This window comes from Sapajus apella, unplaced genomic scaffold, assembly GCF_009761245.1.
Source record: "Sapajus apella isolate SASKATOON/1434 unplaced genomic scaffold, GSC_monkey_1.0 scaffold214, whole genome shotgun sequence".
NCBI classification, from domain to species: Eukaryota; Metazoa; Chordata; class Mammalia; order Primates; family Cebidae; genus Sapajus; species Sapajus apella.
Genome location: NW_022437154.1, coordinates 395,829 through 404,977, shown reverse-complemented (window position 1 = coordinate 404,977; position 9,149 = coordinate 395,829). Strand labels below are relative to the sequence as shown.

The 9,149-nt window shown below is 48.1% G+C and overlaps 1 pseudogene; it reads right to left on the bottom strand.

The window, feature by feature from the left end:
• Positions 1–285: 285 nt before the first annotated feature.
• Positions 286–8,707, bottom strand: LOC116544376 (annotated as a pseudogene).
• Between the last annotated feature and the right edge of the window lie 442 nt (positions 8,708–9,149).

The window sequence follows — 9,149 nt, the reverse complement described above, 5'->3', positions numbered from 1 at the left end:
TTGCAGGATTAATCTGGTTAGTTGGGACGGACGGCGTTGGCTTTGCATGTAAATTTATAGACAGAGGAGTTATTCCAATGTGAATTAGCAAAGCTCTTGCCCAAGAAAGAAGGCTGCCTGAGTTCAGCTCCAGGCCAACCCCTCACTGTTTAGCTGGGGGCAAAAGCTCTCCGCCCAGACAGCGAGCTGTGCTGGTCCTCTAGCACCTTCCAGCCCTTCTGGGCCATGAACGCTGAGGGTGGTGAGGCAGGCATTTCCTGGGCCCCCCAGTTATGTGCCTCTCAGTTATGCGATTTCTAGAGGAGGCCGCAGACACACCAACTGCACTGTGGGAAATCGCCGCAGGTCCCGGTTCACAGAACTGCCAGGAAAACGACAGCGCTGAATCCACATGAAAGGCATTCTTGGAAAATGTCTCTCCGCCCTCCCTCCTTCTGCAGCTGGAGAACTTTTTGCTGTGAATTGTTGCAGCAACTGCAGGGATCAGTTTGAGAGGAGGGAGCTGGATCTCATTTCTTTATTGCTCCAATGTGTGCAGAATCAACTCAATTCTCTGGTAATTTCCCTTCTCTGCACCTCCCGGTGGAATGAAGATGCTCAGAGGGGTGGAAGCAGCAGACAAAGGGCCTTGGGTTCCCTGGACTCTCCTGCAAAGCTCCCCTGCCACGTGACAGTCCCCTCTAACAAGTACAGAGGGCGGGGCGGGGGTGGTGCGGGGGGAAGGGACTGTGGGATCTGGGGAGTAAATGTCCCTCCTCCACTGAGTTACCAGGCAGAAGACAAAGGGGCAGTTCCTCCATGTCTCTGGCACATCCCAGAAGTGATGGCTGAGGTCATTACTGACACAAATGCAGCCGTGTGGTGGGTCTGGACAGGAGGAAGTGGAAAATGGCAAAGTAAGACTGAGGACTTTCACTGGGACATGAAGATACACTGTACTTAAGCATTTGCTCTCAAGTGGAGTTTTTTTTGAGACAGAGTTTTTGCTCTTGTTGCCCAGGCTGGAGTGCAATGGCGGGATCTTGGCTCACCGAAACCTCTACCTCCTGAGTTCAAGCAATTCTCCTGCCTCAGCCTCCCAAGTAGCTAGGATTATAGGTAGGCACTACCATGCCTGGCTAATTTTGTATTTTTAGTAGAGATGGGGTTTCTCCATATTGGTCAGGCTGGTCTCGAACTCTCAACCTCAGGTGATCCACCACCTCAGCCTCCCAAAGTGTTGGGATTACAGGCGTGAGCCACTGCGCCCAGCCTGGTTTTTTTTTTTTTAAATAGAGACAGGGTAGGCCGGGTGTGGTGGCTCACGCCTGTAATCCAAGCACTTTGGGAGGCCAAGGCAGGCGGATCATCTGAGGTCGGGAGTTCAAGACCAGCCTGACCAACACGGTGAAACCCCGTCTTTAAAAAAAAAAAAAAAAAAAAGAAAAGAAACAGGGTCTTGCTATGTTGCCCAGCCTGGTCGCCTCAGCCGTGAGCCACCACACCCAGCTTCAAGTGGAGCTTTGTTCGCCCTTAGTCCCTCCAGGGAAGCAGGGAAGAGTACCTTATTACACTTCCAGGATTATATTTCCAAGAGTGCCAGTTCTGTAGAGCAGTGATATCCTGTAGACCTTTTTTTTTTTTCTTTTTTGAGAGAATCTTATTCTGTCGCCTAGGCTGGAGTACAGTGGCATGACCACAGCTCACTACAACCTCTGCCTCCTGGGTTCCAGCGAGCACATCTGGCTAATTTTTGTATTTTTAATAGAGACAGGGTTTCACCATGTTGGCCAGGCTGGTCTCAAACTCCTGACCTCAAGTTATCCTCCTGCCTCAGCCTCCTAAAGTGCTGGGATTACAGACACGAGGCACTGCGCCCCGCCTCCCTTACACCTTTCTGCATGGAACGGGAATGTTCTATCTTCGAACCATCGATAGAATAGCCACCAGCCACATGTGGCCATGGAGTACTTGAAATGTGGTAGTGAAACTGAAGAACTGAATCTTTTAAGTTAAATAGCCACTTGCGATTAATGGCATTATTGGATGCTGCAGTTCTAGAGTTTGGCTGCTCAAACTGTGGTCTGATGACCAACAGCATCAGCTGAGAGTTCATTAGAACTCAGCTCCTCCCTACGACTATTGAATCAGACTCATTTTAACAAGATCCCCAGGTGCTTCATGGGTACATTAACACTTGAGAAGAGTTTCTCTGGAGCGCAGCCAGGAACAAAGGAGCAGGAGGTAAGAAATCCTAAGAAGAAGAAGAAAGGCTGGTGGACAGGGAGAACAGCTATCACAGATTCTCTGTACCTTTCCCATAGAATTCCCTCCACACTCATTTAGAGTATACTAATGCTTACTTTGGACTCAGTTTCAACATCTTTGGCTGTAGTGTGTCATCTTCCAGCCTGCAGTAGATTAGAAGCAGCAGCGTAGAAGCCGCTAGAGGCAAAATTACAGCATCTTTACCACCACTGCAAAGTGCTACATGAATGTAAAAATGTGAATGCCTATGCCATTTTGGAAGGCAAGGTCTGGACCATCTCTCCAAGACCATATTCGAATTTCTTTACTGGCATTCTGCAAGCCAGGGCAGCGTTCCAGAATTTCATTTTTAAGTACACGTTAGTGTCTGGTACAGATAGTAAAACACACGCTGCATGCCGATGAAATTTAATGTTCAGGCTAAATAATAAAATGTTTTATTTATGGGCAAATTTTACATCTCCCCATAGAGAGATAAGGCAATGTGCAAGCCCTTCCCACTTCTAGGTCTGATGTGAAGTCAGCTTGCCTCCCCATGTCACCAAAAGGGAAAGACGGGTTGGCGGGGGCTGGGGTGGGGGGTAAGGTAAGGAATACAGGGAGGGGCTGGGCGTGGTGGCTCACACCTGTAATCCAAGCACTTTGGAGGCCAAGGCGGGCGGATCACCTGAGGTCGGGAGTTCAAGACCAGCCTGACCAACATGATGAAACCCCGTATTTAAAAAAAAAAAAAAAAGGAAGAAAAGGAATAAAGGGAGAGAAGGCTCTCTATACTTATTAGCCACTGCTCTAATAAGTGTAGTGCATTTTTTTTTTTTTTTTTTGAGATGGAGTTTCACTCGTTACCCAGGCTGGAGTGCAATGGCGCGATCTCAGCTCACCATAACCTCCGCCTCCTGGGTTCAGGCAATTCTCCTGCCTTGGCCTCCTGAGTAGCTGGGATTACAGGCACGCGCCACCATGCCCAGCTAATTTTTTGTATTTTTAGTAGAGATGGGGTTTCACCATGTTGACCAGGATGGTCTCGATCTCTTGACCTTGTGATCCACCCGCCTCGGCCTCCCAAAGTGCTGGGATTACAGGTGTAAGCCACCGCGCCTGGCCAGTGTAGTGCATATGAATACTTTGTGGCTGAATGACACTTTCACTGGGTTTTTGGTGTAAGGACAGAGGAGGAAGAAGTTAAATAGGACTGCCTTTCTGACCACTGCCAAGTCTCAGTTGTTAAGTTAGGCAGGATTGATGGAGAGGGCTGTGTTTAAGAACTATTTTTTTTAAACTCTAAAGAGACCACAGATGATTATCTAGGAAGGATTCCCAGCCCTTACAGACCTTGTCCTTATCAGCTTGCTCTTTCATTTCAGGAGTCAATCAGCAAATGTTGATTAAGCTCTTACTCTGTGCCAGGCGTCAGAGTATGAAGCAATTCAGTGACCTTGTTCTCAAGGAGCTTGCATTCCAAGCAGGTGTTACGGGGCATAAATATGTGCACAAGAAATTTCGGGAGGTGAGAAGGGCTGTTCAGAAGATAAAACTGGTAGAGAGGTCTGGTAGTGGTCAGAGAGGGCTTCTTAGAAAAAGTCACATTTGGGTTGAGTCCCAAGAGTTCATGAGAAGGAGGGAGCCCCTGAAGGTCTAGAGGGAGGGCATTCCAAAGAGAAGGACCAGCAAGGGGCCGACAGCGTGTGGCAGCACATTGCAGGAAAGCGGTGAAGTGCAGTGAGACAGGGTGGGGGTCTGGAGGAGGGGTAGACCATGCAGGGCCATGGTAAGGTGGTGGGATTTTATCCTAAGCAAAGCGGGAAACCACTGGAAGGCTATGTCTCAAGCAAAGTCATATTGTCAAAGCCCACTCTGGCTGAACTGAGGCAGTTTGGGGAAGAAGCTGTTGTATTCCAGGTGACAGACGATGGTGGCTTGGCTAGGGGCAGTGGCGGAGGTGTAAGAAGAGGCTGGATTTAAGATATATCCTGCAAAGGGAGCCAATGAGTCTTTCTGATGAATTGGATGCTCCCTCAAGGGTTGAGCTCAGTTGTCTGAGCAAATGAGTGAATGGTGGCATCATTTGGAGGAGAAAACTAGTATTTCTTTTCTTTTCTTATTTTTTTTTGAGACAGAGTCTCACTCTGTCACCCAGGCTGGAGTGCAAAGGCATGATCTCAGCTTACTTCAACCTCTGCTTCCTGTATTCAAGCAATTCTCCTGCCTCAGACTCCTACAGACGTGCACCACCACACCCGGCTAATTTTTGTATTATTAGTAGAGACAGGGTTTCACCATGTTGGCCAGGCTGGTCTTGAACACCTGACCTCAGGCCATCTGCCTGCCTCAGCCTCCCAAAGTGCTGGGATTACAGGTATGAGCCACTGCACCTGGCTGAAAAAACTAGTATTTCTTTAAGTTTGAGATGCCATTAACTATCCAGGAGGAATAATATTTTGGAAGTTTCGGAAGTTAGATGTGAGTTTAGAGCTCTTGGAAAAAGACAGGGTTTGGAGGTTTTTTTCTTTTTTTTTTAGCACTCAGAAAATGATTTGGTTCCAATGCAGGGTTTTTTTGTTTTGTTTTTATTTTTTTTTGAGATGGAATCTTGCTCTGTCACCTAGGCTGGAGTGCGGTGGCATGATCTCGGCTCACTGTAACCTCCACCTCCCGGGTTCAAGTGATTCTTCTGCCTCAGCCTCCTGAGTAGCTGGGATTACAGGCGCATACCACCACGCCTAGTTAATTTTTGTATTTTTAGTAGAGACTGGGTTTCACCATGTTGGCCAGACTGGTCTCGAACTCCTGACCTCAGATGGTCTGCCCGCCGCAGCCTCCCAAAGTGCTGGGATTACAGGCATGGGCCACGGCACACGGTGGGTTGGAGATTATTTTAATGTGATGGTCATCAGCACATAGAAAGTGTTGAAGCTAGAAGACTGAGAACAGAGAACACTTAGGAAGGAATAAAATAGAAGACTGAGCCCTGGGCATACCACCCTTTAGAGAACTGATGGAGGAGGAGGAGCCAGCAGAGGAGACCAGGAAAAATGTCAGCAGTGGAAGGAGGAGAAGCTAGCAGAATTGGTCACCATGTCAAATGCTGCTGGGAATTTGAGTAAGATGGAGAGAGAAGTGATCTGTAGCTCTGGGCTGGTACAGGTCACTGGTGACCCTGAGAAGGGTCTTTTAGAGTCAGCGTGGACATAGGAGCCCCATCAGAGTAGACAGAGGTATCTACTTATATACCAAGGACACCAAGAAATGTGTAACATCAATTGGCTCCGGGGAGGGAAAGCAGGTGTCTGGGAACAGGAGAGGAGATAAGCTTACTTTTCATCATGGATCCTTTTGTGCTGCTTTTCTGCCATGTTACAAGCACCTGCTGCCACGGTGGGGTGAGGAAGGAATCGGCAGTAAAACAAAGGGTGAAACCAAATTTAGACAACTCCTTGGAGATGTGCTGGGAAAAGGAAAAGAGAAACAGGTTGGTGTGGGGCCACGGAAAGGTTTCTTTTATTTATTCATTTTTTTGAGACACAGTCTCGCACTGTTGCCCAGGCTGTAGTGCAGTGGCGCAATCTTGGCTCACTGCAATCTCCACCTCCTGGGTTCAAGCAATTCTCCCGCTTCAGCCTCCCGAGTAGCTGGGACTACAGGCGTGCGCCACCATGCCCAGCTAATTTTTTGGGTATTTTTAGTACAGACGGGGTTTCACCATGTTGGCCAGGCTGGTCTCAATCTCCTGACCTTGTGATCTGCCCGCCTCAGCCTCCCAAAGTGCTGGGATTACAGGTGTGAGCCACCGCGCCCGGCTGGAAAGGTTTCTTAAAAGGATGTTTATACACGGATGAGAGTGGTCCCGTGGTCCCGCAGAGAAAGGGGGATAGACGGCGTGGGAAGGAAAGGTGATGACTGCAGAAGCAAGAGCCAGGTGGGGCTGACCTGAGATGGGAGTGAGGACAGACATTTCATCTCATGTGGCAGGAAGGAAGGTGGGGCTGTAGGTTTAGATACAGTGTGGTGGTGGAGTAGGTACGGGAGATACTGAGGTCATTGGTTAAGGGTGGCTATGTTAGGGCAGGGAGAAGGTATTGAATTTTCAAGAACAGAATGGAGGCCTGGACTGGCTGCCACCCACTCTCCTGGTACAGACACAGTCTCGGCTGCTGCAGGATGCCTGGGTATCTGGGCAATCCATGGACAGCAGTGAGGGCCACAATGACAGGTTACAACAAGGAGCAGCGCAGTGAGCTGAGGCTTGGGAGTCCCTCTACCCTGCCTTCTTCACAGGCAGGTGTCTCTCAGCGACCCCTGCACAGCTCCAGTCCTGCTCACCTTCTCTCACCAGCAGTACATCTATGCTGTGAGGATGTCAAGGGGATGAGTGACGACGAGTCTGAGTGTCATTAACTGGCTTCACTGCACCTGCATCCAGCTCTGCTGACAACTAGCTTTCCAAAATACAAACGGACTGTCCTCGTATCACGCTCTCCTTCAGGACTGCCTCATTTGATGAGGTCCTGCTAAGTACTATCAGAAAATCCACCCTGGCCAGGTGCAGTAGCTCACGCCTGTCATCCCAGCACTTTGGAAGGCCAAGGCAGGAGGATCGCTCAAGCCTAGGAGTTTGAGATCAGCCTAGACAATGGGGCTTGAGATCCTGCAATCTACCAAAAAAAAAAAAAAAAAAGATTTTTAAAAAATTAGCTGGCCACTGATCTGTTCGTCTCTACAGGCTTGGTTGAGCTTCATTCTACTGATTTTTCCAAGCACTTCATTTTAGTTGACCCTCACGGTGGCAGCCCTTCTTGGGGTCCCTCAGGGCTGTCCCATGCTCTAAGCAGCCATGGCAATCCTTGGCTCCTTAATACCCCAAAACCAACAACAGCTCAATACCAATATCCCATTGTCCCCACTTCGTCATCACCAACCCAATGCCAGTATCCAAGGCCAACACCTAAAATTCACACATCCCCTTCTCCCATCACTAACAGCTCTCCCCACAGTGATCTGGTCTATTGCTACACCAGCTGCTCTTCTGAATTCCTGGTAGTCCCAACTCTGGCCCATTCTTTTATCTCCATGCTACCACTCCCTGTTGGCCCCTCACCACCAAGAAGCATCCAAGGAGCCAAAGGACCACAGCTGAAGGTCCTCTCAGCCAAAGAAGAATCAAGGCAGGCCTCCAAATGCAGAGGAACCCAACGAGAAGGGAAGTATTTCCACTTTTTCCTTCCCAGAGACGCTCCGCCTGCAACTATCAGACTTCAAATTTATGACCCTAAATCTAAACTAGGCACTCAACACTGTCAAACAAACTTCAAACTACCCTAGGGAATCTACTTACCATTCCCTAGACTGATCATTGCATACATTCTTTCTTCTTCTTTAATTTGAAATTTTAAGGTCAGTTTATTAAGTTCAGCAATGAAAGCTATCAGAAGAATATTCTCAGCTGGGTATGGTGGCTCATGCCTGTGATAACAGCACTTTGGGAAGCTGAGGTCAGAGGACTGCTTGAGCCCAGGAGTTTGAGATTAGCCTGGGCAACACAGAGATACCTTGTCTCTACAAAAAGTTTTAGATATTAACCAGATGTGGTGGTGTACGCTTGTAGTCACAGCTACTTGGAAGGCTGGCATGAGCCCGGGAAGTGGAGGCTGCGATGAACTCTAATCGCATCACTGCACTCCAGACTGGGTGACAGAGAGAGAGATCCTGTCTCAAAAAAAATATATATATATCTTGAAAATTATTTCTTCTTGGAGAAAAAGAAAGGAAAATCAAAATCTTCTGAGCATAGCCATGACGCTGTGGGAGCTGAGACTCCCTGCAGATGGGGACAGTCCTCTGGTCAGTGGAGTCACTTTCTGGGTCAGCAGAATTGGATTCTGAATCGTCTCGTCATCCCCCAGCCCCAGGTCATCCATTTCCTGGAACAGAGACTCAGTTATCTCCACATGGTTTCCAGCATCCTCCAAGAACTGGATATTGGATGTGTCAAGATTTGGATCTGTTTCAAGTAGCTGTTTCCCTCTTAATTTATTTTTTCCTGCTTGATCTTTTTCCATCCATTTCCTTTTAATTTCCAAGACTTCTGCATTAAACTTGGCCTTCCAATTTAAGAACTTCTCAATGATAACAGGAATATCATGGAATAATTGCCTTGCAGCTTATTTTGATTCTTTTTTGTTTCTTTTCTTCTTCTCTTCTAGTTTTTATCTGATCTATTTCATTTAATTTTTCTTGCACGGCTGTCGCTAAAGATCATCACCATACCAATATTTTCTTTGGCTTGTGATGCTAAGAATTTTTAAATGTCTGAGACATTATCTTCTAGATTTTCTGAGAATACTTCATAAAGGCAAGTTTTATCTGGGTATTTCTCCCTGTCTGTCAACTTAAGGGTAGTCTGGACAGTTTCATCATTTTCTCTAGCCTCAGATGTCACAGTAATGGCGAAGCTGGGTGGATTTTTTTTCTTCTTTCTTCTTCCTCCTCCTCCTCCTCCTCCTGTTCTCCTTCTCCTCCTTCTTCTCCTCTTTCTCCTCCTCCTTCTTCTTCCCTCCTCCTCCAATTTCTCCTCCTCCTCCTCTTTCTTCCCCTCCCCCTCCCCCTCCCTTCTCCTCCTCCACCTTCTCCTCCTCCTCTTCTTCCTCTTTCTTCCCCTCCCCCTCCCCCTCACTTCTCCTCCTCCTCCTCCTCTTCTCCCTCCTCCTCCTCCTCCTCCTTTTCTTCCTCTTCCTTCTTCTTCTTTGGAGACGAACTCTCACTCTGTTGTCCAGCCTGGAGTGCACTGGCACAATCACGGCTTACTGCAGCCTCCACTTCTTGGGTTCAAGCCATCCTCCCACCTCAGCCTCCTGAGTAGCTGAGACTACAGGTACCCCAGTTTGGGCAGGCAGCAGCAGTGGCAC